At 37.0% G+C, this 14,759-nt stretch overlaps 1 protein-coding gene across 11 annotated transcripts in view; it reads right to left on the reverse strand.

Annotated features, from left to right (window-relative positions):
* The window catches only part of LOC110348502 (uncharacterized), a 165,014-nt gene that overhangs the window by 13,873 nt on the left and 136,382 nt on the right, over positions 1–14,759 (reverse strand). For 5 of the 11 annotated variants that reach the window (XR_015438990.1, XR_015438993.1, XR_015438996.1 and 2 more), the window contains exon 2: positions 14,260–14,493. The exons of the other annotated variants lie outside the window; for them this stretch is intronic. The gene's annotated coding sequence lies outside the window, so the exon portion shown is untranslated. The remainder of the gene's footprint in view (positions 1–14,259; positions 14,494–14,759) is intronic. 11 annotated transcript variants of the gene reach the window in all.

Below are 14,759 nucleotides of genomic sequence, written 5' to 3' on the forward strand. Positions count from 1 at the left end.
AGCCAGAGTGGCCAGTGCATTTGGAGGCCTGGTCCCTGTGAGCAGGAGAACGTGACTCTCTCCCTTTCTAATCTCCTGGGAACATACGCTGTTAGGGATTTCACAAAAACCTCTACACTTCTTTGCTCAAATGGGAAGTTTAATTACAATATTTTTAAGATTTGCAAGACACATAATTCCTCTTAACTGAAAACTTTCTCCTTCTAGGAGTGTTTCAGTTTTGGATTTCAATGAAAGTCTATACATTTTTTTTAATGATAGGAAGTTAGTCTAGCTAACTAAGAACTTCTGAAAATTCAAGCTTTATACATTAAAAAAAAATTCTTTTCAGAAAACCAGCCTGAAAATAGGGAGAAAAAAAAAAACCCTTTAGTTTATCTGTGAATTTGAAGTTAAATTTTACATTGAGAGAGTCTTTTTTCCATTTCCCTTCTCACTAACTCAAACCCCACAAATCTAGCTTGGTCTTTAAATATTTCAATAACCTCGTCAAGTCATTCCTGTTACAACAGGGGGAACAAAGAAATAAAGTTTTATTGTTTTGCAAGTTCAAATTTAATGTGTACTGTTCACAAAGAGAAGGGGGAAGGCCATTTTGAAGAAAATGATTCAAACAGCTGGTAAAAAGGTGACGTCTATTTGGTAAGTGGCCGTGGCCTGCAGGCCTCACCTTATGGCTTCCTGGTTTCCCTGAGACATTGTTTTCCCATCTGTCATGTAGGAGAGTTGGTTTCCAGCTCCTCAAGCTCTACCAGTTCCCACACAGCCCTGTGATTTTTACCCAACCAGTGGCTATGGACATTGTGTAATATGTGCGCTGCTGTATGTGCTGCACTAATATTTACTTAATATTTGTTTTAAAGCAATTTTTTTAAATTTTTAACTTCAGTAAGTGTGTTTTAAAAAGAAACTGTGTCTTTGCCATTAAGAGAAGTATCATCCATGTAGATGGCAATCTGAAACTTTTTAATTTAATGGAAGCCATACAGTATTATTAAATTCTAGCTCTACATAGTTGTCTGCTGAAGATTCTGAGCCTGAGGCTTGTCGCCTATTTCTTAAAAAGGAAGATAAAAGTGTTAGAGAGTTCTTTGTTAGCACCAGACTGAGACTTTCTTCTTGATATAATTAGAAGTCAAAAAAAAAAAAAAGGAAACTAAATTTTTCCATTGTGTTATTCACTACCCATGTTTCCTAAAATTGTCTTGTACACACTAGTGGTACACATCCGTCACCCTGGGAAAAACACTGGGCTGAATTGTGTTCAAAGTCTCCTCCAAGTTATTATACTGCAGATCAGTAATTTCAGTTTATAGACACACGAAAGACACTGAGGTACTTTTCTCTCCTGGAGCTTCTAAAAGCAGAAACACAAGCCTCTTGCAGCAAGAGTTGGCTTCTCGCCATGCCTGACTCTGGGAAACTTGTTCAGGCCCAAAAAGAGAATGGGAAATGTGAGTAAGAGCAGTGATGAGAACCCACCTGGTCCACTTGATTTGGTTGTTGCAAAAGACCTTTATCCAATAATCCGGTCAAAAAAGTATCATTAAAGCAGTCAAAACTGTTGAGAGCTGAGAAGAGCTGAGAAGCAAATGTTGGGATCAGTTCGACAAAGTAGATTCACTTATACAAAGAACTGATGCAGTTTGGGGGTAACATTGCCAAACTTACTCGACCCCTGTAACTGGTTCTAACTCACAGTGGTCATTCAGATGGAGAAAGTCAGTTTTTAAAACCTGAGATGAATAGCCATTTCCATAGTAGCAGCCTCCAGTTTCTTGTGTAGTGCTTTGCTATAAGCATGAACAGTTGGACACAAAGCAAAACCTCAGTTCAAAAACTTTACTTTCTCCTTTGTAGAGAGCTGCTAGAGTTACATAAATGACTGAAGCTTTGAATCTTTTCATTATCTAGCATGGAAGTGAAATGAATAATTAAAGCTGATTCACAGAGGACAGAGCCATGGAAAATTAGTGGGAAATTCATTGTTTTTTGTTTTTTTTTTTACTTTCACTACCAACATAAAACACCATAATGGCAATTGAGATATCAATATTTTTTAATAATCTATTTTGCTCGATGGAAACTCCGAGGAAAGTCTATCAGTTTGCCTAAGTCTCAGAGGCAGTGTCTTTTCACTAAACGAAGTTGGTGCCAGGTATTACAGGCTTTCCCTTCTGAGAGGCAGGTGATGTTTACTTTTAACATGGTCTCAGAAAGCCCCTGTGGCATTTATCATTGTGAGACAGAGTTTTTACTTAATACAACCTTCTGCTGCTTCCTTATTCCTTTATCTGCTGAATTTATAATTTGACCTGTCAAGAAAAAAAAATTATAAACATAGAATGGACCCATGAGCCCAGCCCACTGACACAGCACCCATTGAACTTGCAAAATCTGAACCTGAATTAGGGTCCCCAAATTCAGTGACATGGTGTTTTAGAGACCTGTGGCCTAGGAATCAGGATCCCTGGGTTCCATGTCCAATTCCATCACCTTGTGACAATGACCAACTCTATTGTCTTTGCTGATCCTCAGTGTTCCCATCGTAAAAGAAAGGATGAGAGGGATTTATACAGTTGTTTCTTGTTCTACCATTCTAGGAGTCCATCTACTTTCTATAGTGTTACAGTGGTGTCTAGTGTTCAGAGTAGTGCTTGAATAACCCTAACATAGCAAGCCAGTATGGAAAAAGGTTTCAAAAACACCAGGTAGCAGAAACTAGCATCAATGTCATGTACTTTATTATAGAACTAATAATACACCCACAATTATGTGTATATTATGTTTCTGATTTACTAGTTCACTCATTGACGTGCTATACAGTCTCTTTCAGGAAGCTAGAGAATAACAGATATGGACCTAACCATTAAGTAATTGATCTTCAGACTTACCTGCATTAATATTTTATTGATTGCATTTCATTTTAATTGCAGTGTGGCTGAAATTCCAAAGAGATAAATATCTCTCTTTATTTGAGGGCTCCACAGAACAGTAGCTTTGAAACATAGATCATTAGAATAAACACAGACTATTACCCAACAATTATGTATAAAAATGTCTGTGAGTGACTGCACTATTATAGGTCTTCGTGTAAAATCAGTGGTTTACATCGAGCTCCACAGGGAGCGTGTGTTTCCACAAACATGCAAAATATTCCGATATCTAGAAGACTAGCTGAGAAAATGCCCCAAACTTTTATTCAAATAAATTCTTTTAATCAAATAAAAACTAACTAGTGCTTCAAGCTTTAGATCATATTCCAAAGCCAACCATCAACCTGTTCCTGCAAAGACAAAAACCAAAGAGAAATCTGAGCCTGGAAACCATGAGGTTCTGTGTTACGGATCCCAAGATTCGTTCCAGCTCTGCCGTGCCTCACTTTCCTGGATTATATATTTTTCCATGCCTGATTTTCTTCATGCAGAGGAGTCAGCATAGCAAAGAGTAATAACACTGCCTCCGAGGCAGACAAATTTGCTTTTGAATCCTTACTTCCCCACTTACTAGATGTGGAACTTGGGCAAGTTTTTAAAACCTCTTTAAGGCTAAGTTTCTTCTTCTCTAAGTTGGAAATATGCTGCAGGGATAAAATGAGATAATGTGGGTAAAGCTCTTAGTACTGCGCCTGGCAAATGATAAGCACTCAGGAAAGTGTAGCTTCAATTTAATCTTGTCATTAACAGAGCATAGAGATGACAGATGAACTAAGATTTATTAAGTTCCTAGGGCTCCTTGGGCAAAGAGAAGTTCTAGAAACTACCCTTTCTCCGTTCTCCCTCCCCACCCTCAGCTCCGCAAGTTTCTTCTTTACAGGTTTGAAAGCTAATTCTCTAGCTCATGCACCATCTTTTTCCCCATCTCCTCTTTCTAATTCCGATGATTCATTTTAGAAATATCACTGTGCATCAGAAAAACTATCAGCAGAGAAAAGTAGAAATGATAAAAACTAAAGCATTACCTAAACATTTATTAGTAGATGTTTCTAAGTGGTAGAATTAATAACGGTTTTGAATCCTCTTGACTTAAGCTTTTTCATTTTCCAAATTTGTACATTGACATGATACTACTTTTCAAAGAAAATAACTGTACTTTAAAAAGTATGCATAGCTGTGGGAAGTTACTCCTTAAACTCAGTAAAGATGTGAGTGTCAGGAATTGTGTGAAATAACTGGAATCAGTGGGCCATGCAATGCATACTAAAGGAGAAGTATTTTGGTGAAAATCCCAGGGCTTGGTGTTAGACGACATAGGGTTGTACTGCAGTACAGGACAGTGGTTAGTACTTGCATGACCTGACTATGGTCACTTAATCTTACTAGACCTCATTTTGCTCATCCACAAAATGGGGCAGTAATATTCTCCAGTAATTCCTGGGAATGTAAGTAAGAGTGTATGTGAAAAATATATAGTATATAGTACAGAGATGTGTTAGTTGAATATATGAACACTTTTTAAAGAACTACTTTAAAAACTTAGGCAAAATTCCTGCATTAAGTAAATTCTCTTATACATTTGGAGGCCCCATCCATACCTGAACTGTAACATGGTAAAAGCTAAACTTAATATTTTTTTCATGTTCTTCACCAAAACCAACTTAGTTTCTTATATTTATTAGTATTGCTGATGAAAATCCACTTTATTCTTCCAGAAGCTAATTACATTTTTTTCATTTCAACTGTAGATTTTGGAGTTATGTGTCTGTTGCTCATTCCAGTTGAGCTTTCCTCTGCATTGTGTGTTTGGTTCCACCCACCCTTTATCTATATTCCTTTTGATAAAAGTCATGGCCTACACCAATCTTCACCCACTGACCATGGGTTTTAATCATGCTAGCCTCTCCTCTTGAATACATCCATCTAATGACTCACAAAGCTTCAAGTTCTCTTTTCATCCCAATACTTTTGTCATTGAAAATTTTAAATTCTTCATGCTGCATTGAAGAATCTCAAACAAATATTAGTCAATTGCCCTTCCACCCAACACTTTATTTTTTCTACATCATCTCTGGTTATTCTAAAGACCCTAGCTTGGCACTTAGCTCTATTCAGATTTATTTCTTCATCATTCCCTACACAGAACATCTTGGAATACTGATTTCCATCAAGGTCCCTCAGCCTTGGCACTACTGATATTTTGGACTGCATCCTTCTTTGTTGTAAGAGGCTGTCTTATGCACATAGGATGTTCAGAAGCATCTGACCGTTCTTGTGACACCCCAAAATGTTCTCAGACAGTAACAAATGGCCTGGTGGGGAAGAATTGCTCCCAGCTGAGGACCACTGCTCTGCTTCTGTTTTTGTTCATGTGCCATAGCGATTTCACTCCCACGTTACACCCTAGGTGTACATAACAGTATTTAGAATAGCAGCTTTGAAAACATCTATTCTAAGTTTATTATTTTGATCTCTAATTGTGATGATGAACTTCCATGTAATTTCCAGAGTTATACAAGGGGATGCAGAATACATTGCACCTGCACCTCACAGTCTCCTGGCAGGGCAGTGTTTGCCCTGTTCAGAAGTGAGGTCAAATTATTAAGTGAGAAGCTCTGCCCACCCCTGAGCCTCACTCAGGAAAGGCTTTTTAAAGCCAATTTGTTTATTTTACTCTTTTAATTGTACCAATATATATTTTCGCATAGTATCTTTTTGGTTTACATTAAACTGCATGCACTGTAGTATAGAGGGAAAAGGAAAATGTAGTTTATATCTAACTCTGTCTTTAATCCATATAAACATATTTAAGGGCAGGAGATGTAGCTCAGTGGCACTGTGCCTGCCTGGGAACTGCACAAGGTCCTGAGTTCGATGCCTGGAACCAAGAAAACAACAACAACAACAACAAAACCCCATATAAACATATTCACTGTTGGGTTCTTTAAATGTCAAATAATCAAGTATTAAATGTTATTTATTTATTCATATTTGTGGTACTGGAAATTGAACCCACATCTCCAGCCTTCTCTCTCTCTCTCTCTCTCTCTCTCTCTCTCTCTCTCTCTCTCTCTCCCTCCCTCCCTCTCTCTATATATATATATATATATATATATAATATATATATAAATAAAATTTTTTTTTTTTGAGACAGGATCTCACTAGGTCACTGAGTTGCAGGGCTCAAACTTGTGATTTTATTGACTCAGCCTCCCAAAGTGCTGAGATTATGGGCTTGTACCACCATGCCTGGCTGTTATTTTATTTTTTACAGTACTGGGGTTGAAACTAGGACCTCACACATGCAAAGTGCTCAAGCACTGAGCTACATTCCCATCCCAGACTTTTAAAATTTTATTTTGAGTCTTGCTAAAGTGGGCAGACTGGCCACAAATGTGTGATCCTCCTGGCTCAACATCCCAAGTAACTGGGATTACAGATATACTCCACCAGAGCCTGCATTAGACACTTCTTCTAATGCATATGTTTATAGTAGGTGCTTGTGTTCTAGGAAACTGGTTGGAATTTTTGCATGTACCAAGAATGAATTTTTCTTCTCCTGTTTATAATAAGAAAATATTGCTACTCCTACACAAAAATTTATCTCTGCACACATTTTCTAGAGTAAAGTAGATTCAGATAGTTAGAAGTCCCTTTAATTATATTACTTATGTACTGAGTTAGGCTTTATGCTACACGTTTTAGACAGTATTTCTTTAAAACAAACTATCCTTACAGAGATACCTGAAAAGAAAGAGTAGAGAATAAGTATGGAAGAAAGGTGGAGTATTTCATTGTATTTTTTTTTAATATGTAAATTTTTCTGGTTTTGAGTCCCGAAAGGACATGGAAGTCTAGCTGTTTTCGTTGCGGGAGAAGGCCTTCCATCCTCTCACCTCCAGGTTTCCTCCGCGGGCTCTGAATTCTGCCCCTTCCATTTCACCAAGACTTGATTAATCATATTTATCAAGTGTGTCTGGGGTGAATCCAGTGGGTTTCAGCCTTATCCTCTGTGGCCGCCTTTGATCATTCAGTCCTTTTGAAACTACTGTACTCTCCATCATACACCCCAGGATCTCTTGCCTGGATCTCTTGCCTGACTTGCTCACTTTGCATTAAACCATCTGATCCTTCACACAATGGTCTAGACAACTCCTAGGTACTGTTATGACTCACTTAGGTAGCACGGAAGGTGATCATAGCATCTCCACTCCGTTTGCTCTTCTTCCTGTGCTCCTCAGTTCAATAAATGGCTTCAGATTGTATCAATTTCTTGATTCAGAGTGAAGTACGATCTAGAGCTTTGCCCTCAAACTTACTTCTTAGTCCAGCCCCCAGATACGGTTGACACTCTCTCTCCACTCCCTCTCCCCCTATCACATCTCCATCCTCAGTCCATCCACCTCAGTTCTAAATCTCATGGTCTTTGAACAAGTTAGGCAGCGGTTTTGTATTGGTTAATTTCTCATCACTGGGACAAAATCTCTGACAAACACAACTTAATGGAGGAAAGGATTATTTTGGCTACTGGTTTTCAGAGGATTCAGTCCATGGTTAACTGACTCCAAGACAGAAACAGCATAGCAGAAAGGTATAGTGGTGGAATGCTGTTCAACCCAGTGTGGCCAGCAAGCAGAGAGAGAAGGGAGGAGCTGAGGACAAGAATACAGCAAGCTTCACCTCCAAACAGCACATTCAGCTGTGAACTCAATGGATGAATCCACTGATAAGTATAGTTCCCCCATGATCCAACACACATTAGACCTTTAGAGGGTATTTTAGACCTAAATTAAAATAATTTTCCAAATAATTTTCCCAGGCCATCTACTATACATTGAAATAAATCATTTATTTTCCTGAATTGATCGCTCGTGTATGTTAAAATAGACGAGATACCTGATAAGGCTTATGTTAGATCATGCACAACATATCCTGGATACAGCAACACAGCAGGAAGGAGGCAGGGTGAGTACCATTAAAGAGGAAAGGGTCTTTGTTTCAGGTGGGTTGTGGCCTGAACTTGATTATACCAGGAGTTATACAGGAAATATCAAATTCTAAGGTAAGAACAAGAACCATAGATCATCAACTACTGAATCCAACTAAGGTAATTCAAAAAATCCAAGAAGCAGCAGTGGAGGTTGTAGGAGTCTAAAGAATGCCCCACTTCTTACCCAGACTGTATTTAATAAGCCAGATGCATACTTGCTGGGTTTTATACAATAGCAACTGTAAAGATGTCATGGAACACCTTTCTTGAGATACCTGGTCTCAAGAGGCAGAGGAAAACATTTCAAATGTGTAGGAGATTGTTGGATTGAGTCAGAAATGGTCAGTAGGAGAGAATAACTGAAAAGCTATTTGGAGAAAAAGTGAAATGTATGTGTAATTATATCTCATTTATGGCACCATTACTCGATTTTGTTCTAGGAGATCTTAAAGTTAAGAACTTTGCTTTTATCCCATACTCAACAATCTATCTCAGCTTTTGATATTTGCTTAGGCTACATTAGTCTTCCTCACAGTATAATTTTACATACTTGTTCTTGCTCCTTTCCATGTGTTAAAGAAAAGCAGACATGATAGACATGATAGAACAGTAAACAGCCTCTAAAAATAATTAGTTACAGGCAAATAATATGCATACCAAACGACATAATTTTAGATAAAGTAAATACATGGAAATTGGTAATTCTAAAATACTCCAGAAGGTTTCTTAGGGATATTATTTGCAGGGATATTGTTTGTCAATCAAATTCAAGGTACTATAAATAGTTCTTAGGTTCTGACAAGCTCCTGTCTGGCTCTCTTGCAACAATTTAAATAAAAGTAGATAAAATTATTTCTGTCTCTCCAAATGTTACAAATCTGTACAGATGAAAATTAAGGGTCATCAGGACCTGTGATTAGCTCAGTAGTGCTGCACCTGCCTCGAAAGTGTGAGGTCCTGAGTTCAATCCCCAGTACCAGAAAAAAACCCCCACTACCAACAAAAATTAAAGGTCATCATATTCCTCGACTAGTTAAAAAGTAAAAGAAATATGTAAAATGGAGTTTGGAGATTGTATTCATATTTCTTATTTTTAAAAATTGAATCTGCTGCAGGCAAAATAAACAGGTAAATTTATAAGATCCATTTAGTTCTTCATTTTGAAGTGCTAAATACTTGTATTTCTTTGTTCTAATTTTAGACCACAATTGATTTTATGGGTTCCATTGTCCTCGAGAGTAACTCTGAACTCTTAACTTTGTAAAGATAAAGAGTTATGGAGCAGAGTATATGAAATGCTGTGTAATTAAGAATAATTAACAATTATAAAATCCATTAATTAATAAACCCATTTGAGTTGCAATTACTTATAACAGTGAATTACAAAGTGACTTTATGTAAATGGATTGATGGGAGAAAAAAGAAAGTCTTTATGTTTTGGGGAGAGTAGGTGGTACATGTGAAAATTTAATAGAGGGTAAAACCTGTTAAAGATATCAAACTGGTTCGACCAAAGATTTTTTTTCACTTTATCTCCTGAAAAGACAAGATTTTGTTTCTCCTTATTAGGTTCTCTGTGTCCAAATGGTTCAGTGCCGACAACTATTTCAATATTTCCTTGGATTAACATGGTAAAATATCACACGGGGCGACTCACTGAATCTGCCTAATGATCTGATTCCCTGCCAGCTAAAAACAGCACCTGCACAAACAAAGGGGTTGTTTGAAAAAAAAAAAATGAAGGGCCTGAATCAACCAAGACGTACCTGGCTGATATTGCTAAGCTACATCAGTTTTTAGTTTATTGTTTCTAGTAAAACTGTTTATATTTCAATCATGCTCACACGGATCATTATACTGGGTCCTAAAGAAAATCAAGTGAGATAGGCAGGGGAGATTCTTGTCATTGCCATAAAGTGTCATAATTATGATGAGAAGATTAAACATGTCAACAACAGGAAGTCATAAATGAACTCCAAGATGATTCTACAGAGAAAGATCAGCCTGGGCAGAGTTCTTCATCTCAATAATTAAGGTTCTTTAGAGATTTTTCTGATAAAAGAGACCCCAGTTCAGGAACCTAAGCACATGGTTTATGCCCCATGTATTGGCTTCCAAACAGCTTGATTTTAGATCTCTTCTTACACAGTCTGAAGGGGAAGGAGGTCATACCTATCTGCTTGCTGTGTGCGGAACAGCAGAGATCAGGGAGGGTGGCTGTGGTGGTTGTGAGACATAAAACGTCTTTGAATTCCTTCAAGGAGCTAATGCTGGTTAAGCTAAAATCTTCAACAGTGAGGTAAGGAGAGAAAACGATCTCACAGACACTGTACAAAGTGAGCAGTTAATATTGCATCTGAGAAGTTTGTTTATTTTTTCTAAGCCCTAACTGCAGTCAAGAACAGTGGAGCTGGGGCTGAGGGTGTAGCTGAGGTACCAAAAATGTACCTAGCTCTTAGATAGAATTCTGTTCATTAATGCCTTGTAAACATTATATCTCTAAAATCATGGTAAAATCATAAGCACAATATGACAAGATGGCAAAACACATTTTAGGCGATATAAAAGACACATACTTCTACACTCGGGAACACATTTCACTTGTTAGATTTTAGTTCAATTTTACTGACGTATGTTTGATAAACTAAAATGTAAGCATGTTCTTTTAGTAAAATGTCAATGTAAACACACATTCAATTTGCTTCCAGTTTTTTCCCCATATGTTTATTGACTTTTAGTCCAGTCTCTGAGGTACTTAAAAGTTATTTCCTCCCTCCTTGAGATAGAGAGTGATCTAACTCAAGGCATGCACCTAAACATCTACCTGTTACATAAATAAATGCAACATTTATTAGAATAAAAAACAGAATGATAAAGACAACAACATAGAGTTATCTCCGTCCTTCAATCTGTACCCTGCAAGGCCTTTGGTAGATAACTCTATTTCGGAATAGAGATTCAATATGGTGTTCCTGTAATTTACTGTGGATTTGAAAATGTTTTGCTGAAATCAAAATTGATCATCTCATATAAAGATGTCTACCTCAGGCAAAAATATTCAGATAATTTCTGTTATTTGGATTACGACACCTCATCTCCCAAAGAATCTCCCACTGCATTTTGATCACACTCATGGTAGTAAAGAAAAGAGAAAATCTTTGGAAGTGATATGACCAAACAACTAAAAATTATCAATCCTTTTCAGCTGCTGGGTGAATAGGGAGACCTGAATGCCCATATTCTCTACATTCTAATATATACGTGGTCCCAATTGCCTAGATAGTTCCAAAGTTCACTGTCTGATTTTGCTATTAATGACCAGCATTCATTCTGATTAATTGCTGTATTCACTTTAACTAGTCTCCTTACAGTTAACAGCTTTATAGAGGTGAAACTGATATATAATAGTTTACATTCAACTGTATAATTTAAAGCTTTACACATGAATACATCTGTAAATATCACCACATCAAGATCATGAGCATATCTGTCACCCTCAAAACCCTCTTTGCCTCACTTTGCAATTCCTGCCTTCCGACCCCTTGCTGATCTTCTGTCCACCACTGCACATTAGTGTGACTTTCTTAGAATGCTATATAAATGATATGCACTCCTGTTTGTCTATCCTTCCTTCAGCATATGCTTAAGTTTTTCCTTGCTATAAAATGTGTGGATGGTTTATTCTTTTGCATGGTCGAGTAATATTCCATTATTAGAATATATTAAATTTGTTTATCTATTTACCTGTTGATGGAATATTGCCTAACATTTTAGTTATTGCCTAAAATTTTAGTTAAAGCCCAGTATTGGGCTTTAAATGGATGTGCTATTATTATTACATTTTGCCTACCTATTTTTCTAAACCTAATTAGCAGTTCATCATAATGTAACTGTTTAAAGAAGTATTTCTGTTTCACAAAATGTCAACATCTCAGGATTGGCAAACTATATTGCCACACTTCAGTATGGGTCAGTATGTTAAAGCAATTGATCACCTTAGTTAGCCAACAAATGTTTGAGTGACCTGATAGTCAAATTAGGAAAAATGGCTGATCTAAGATCCTTGAGAATAAATACAGTTTTCTACTAGGTTCTGTTGCTTTTTCCTTACTTTATCTTTTGTTTCTATTTGTTTGATGAAACTTAGGTACTTTTTCCCTTTTAAATAAAATTAATTACAGACTTCTTCCTATGATTAAGAGAAAAAATGTATTTAGTTAGGGGGAAACTTTCATTTTTATTTTCTGATTTCAAGAGGTATTTTAAAAACTAAGAGTGAAAGGTTTTTTTGAAATTGGAAAAATCTGCTGACATTATTCTTTTAATTGAAGGATATAGGATTAAGATGAGACAGATTTCTAATTTAACTGGCTGGAACTACAGGAAAATGCTCATATTTCACAGGTATGCCATTATAAATGCCCAGTCGTGTGGCCCTTTTTCATGCCAAACTCCCTCTGGGGGTACCACGTGAGAAAGAATTGCAGGGTAGACCCGATTATTATAATTCACAAGACTAATTATGACTTTGAATTTTCCTGCATAAGCTAATTCTTTCTGCACCCTGGAATCAGAAGGCAGGAAAGTAGTCTCCCAAGGATTTCACAACATTTAACACCAGATATATTTATAAATAAAAGTAGAGTCATTAAATAGCACTTCAGTCTTCCTCTAGTTTCTTTGACATTTGTTCCTAAAATTAATTAAAAAATATGTAAGAGATAATGCCACAGGTGTATTTCTACTAAAGAACAAGGAAAAAAAGGCACACACTGATGATTTATTTTTTGGCCTTGACTCATTCGTTTTAAATAGGTTGTTTATTTTTACTGGTGTCATTGACAGATAAGACTAAAGGGGGACATGAGAAGGGAAGGATTACGGGAAACTTGAGAGAAAGGAGGACAACAGACAAATAGGAGTTAGAAAAAAAGAGGCAGAGGACTATTTGGAGATGAAAAAAGACTGGCAGCAGAGGCGCTGCTTAATTTTCAGTTTTATTTGTAGAGAGCCTTGTGAATGACATAAAATGATCAGATATTCTTGAATGACTTGACACCTGAGTTTTGGGTTTGACAAATCTCACAAACACTGATTCCAGGGTTTTCTATGATGGCACTATCAACAAATCCCTCCAAGAGCCTTTTTAGTTCAGCCCCTATTGTACATCCACAGGAAAGGGAATTTCTTTGTGTACTAAGTGATTTCCATGTTGTGAGCCTGCTTGTCTTCAGTTACCTCCAGTTTTATGCTTTAGAAAACTCACATAGCATTCAAAAAGGAAGACTTAAAGCAATATAGACTTTTGTGCCTTTTATAAAGAATCAGGATTGTGTGCCCCTAGCAATATAGCGATATATTATATAAGGTCAATACTTCTTTTCATATGCCTCTAATACAGACTCATTTTATGAGGTAGAACAGCAAACACTGAATCATTCTGGTACAGATACACAAAACAGGTAATTATAGCTAGTTGCAGAAAAACAATTATGCAGTTGGGTGATGAAAACCAGTTTTTACAGGGAGGGGTGATTCTATCAAAAAAAATAGCATATGGAAAAGCTAAATGTTGTGCTCTGGGAAAGAAGCCGTTCTATAAAACTTCCTAATGCAACTGTATCATCAAGGAGAGGTGCATACTTTGTTTTTTATTATACCACATTGTACACTAGATGGAATATACAGTAAGCTGGTGTGCCAGGCACATATAATTACTGCTATTTTCTGTTGACTTTTCTTTCTTAAGTGACCATTTTCTCTATTATCAATTCATCTAATATTGTAGCAAGAATACCCTTTATTGTCACTTAATGCTTACCAGGTAGTCCTTGATTATGATTAAATAGACACCTTGGATCGCTGGCAATTCTTATTTGGAGTCAGCTATTATTATCATAAATGTTACTGCATATTCTACATGCTAAGATATAGAAAATAGCATTTAATATAGAAAAAAGGCTTATGGGTCTTTGTTTGTAATGCAGCTGATTTTTAGGTACACCATAGAGGGCATCAGTGAAATGTGTACATTTCCACAGAAGGCATTTATCTCAAATATCAACAGTGTTCACTCTTCTCTTACACATAGCTAACCCCACTGAAGGCAAGAGGATTTTGTTTCCTTACTGTTAAGCATGGCTGTTCTGGGCCCTTTAGCTAAATTTACCACCATGAATGAGCAGAAACAGCAAGTGCAGCTACATTTAGGCTTACATCAGCGTTTCTGTTTAACACATTTTAAAACTACATTTAAAGAACGTGGAGGTTTTGACGTGAAGTGACAAAACGCAGGCGTGTGAGCTGGATGAGACGCTTTTCAGCTAGGCTTACCGGGCCAGCACGGCGGAGGATATGGTCTAAAGGAAAGAGTTTGGCTTATCTTAGAGTTTTCAGAAGTGTGACAGCTCTTTTTTAAGTCAGTGTTAAACACATCGTATCCATATAACGAATGGCAGGTGTGGCCAGCAAAGAAGCCCGTGAGACTGGGGCAGGTTTCCTTCCTGGTCCTTTCGGTTGCTTCTGGCTGCTGCCTTCTCCTTTCAGCCAAACACTGGGCTCCATACACTGGAAGATGAAAAGAATATGCAAGTCGGACCACCTCTGGGACGGTTTCCAGGCTTGGTTACAAGGGAAATGTAACTTTTCTGAATTCAGTCCTTTGAGTTACTAAACTCTGAAACTGATTCAGTGATTTGGGGCTAGAAAAGAATTGATCAAGATAGAAACTTTAAAAATCCATTTTATTATATGACGGTCCGTGTAAACAAATGATGAGAGCATCTGCAGTGAATATATATATTCACATATGTATATCCACTACACATATATCT

The sequence above is a fragment of the Heterocephalus glaber genome, unplaced genomic scaffold, assembly GCF_053883595.1.
Source record: "Heterocephalus glaber isolate CG9 unplaced genomic scaffold, H.glaber_assembly_v1.0 deba00001465, whole genome shotgun sequence".
Lineage (NCBI taxonomy): Eukaryota > Metazoa > Chordata > Mammalia > Rodentia > Bathyergidae > Heterocephalus > Heterocephalus glaber.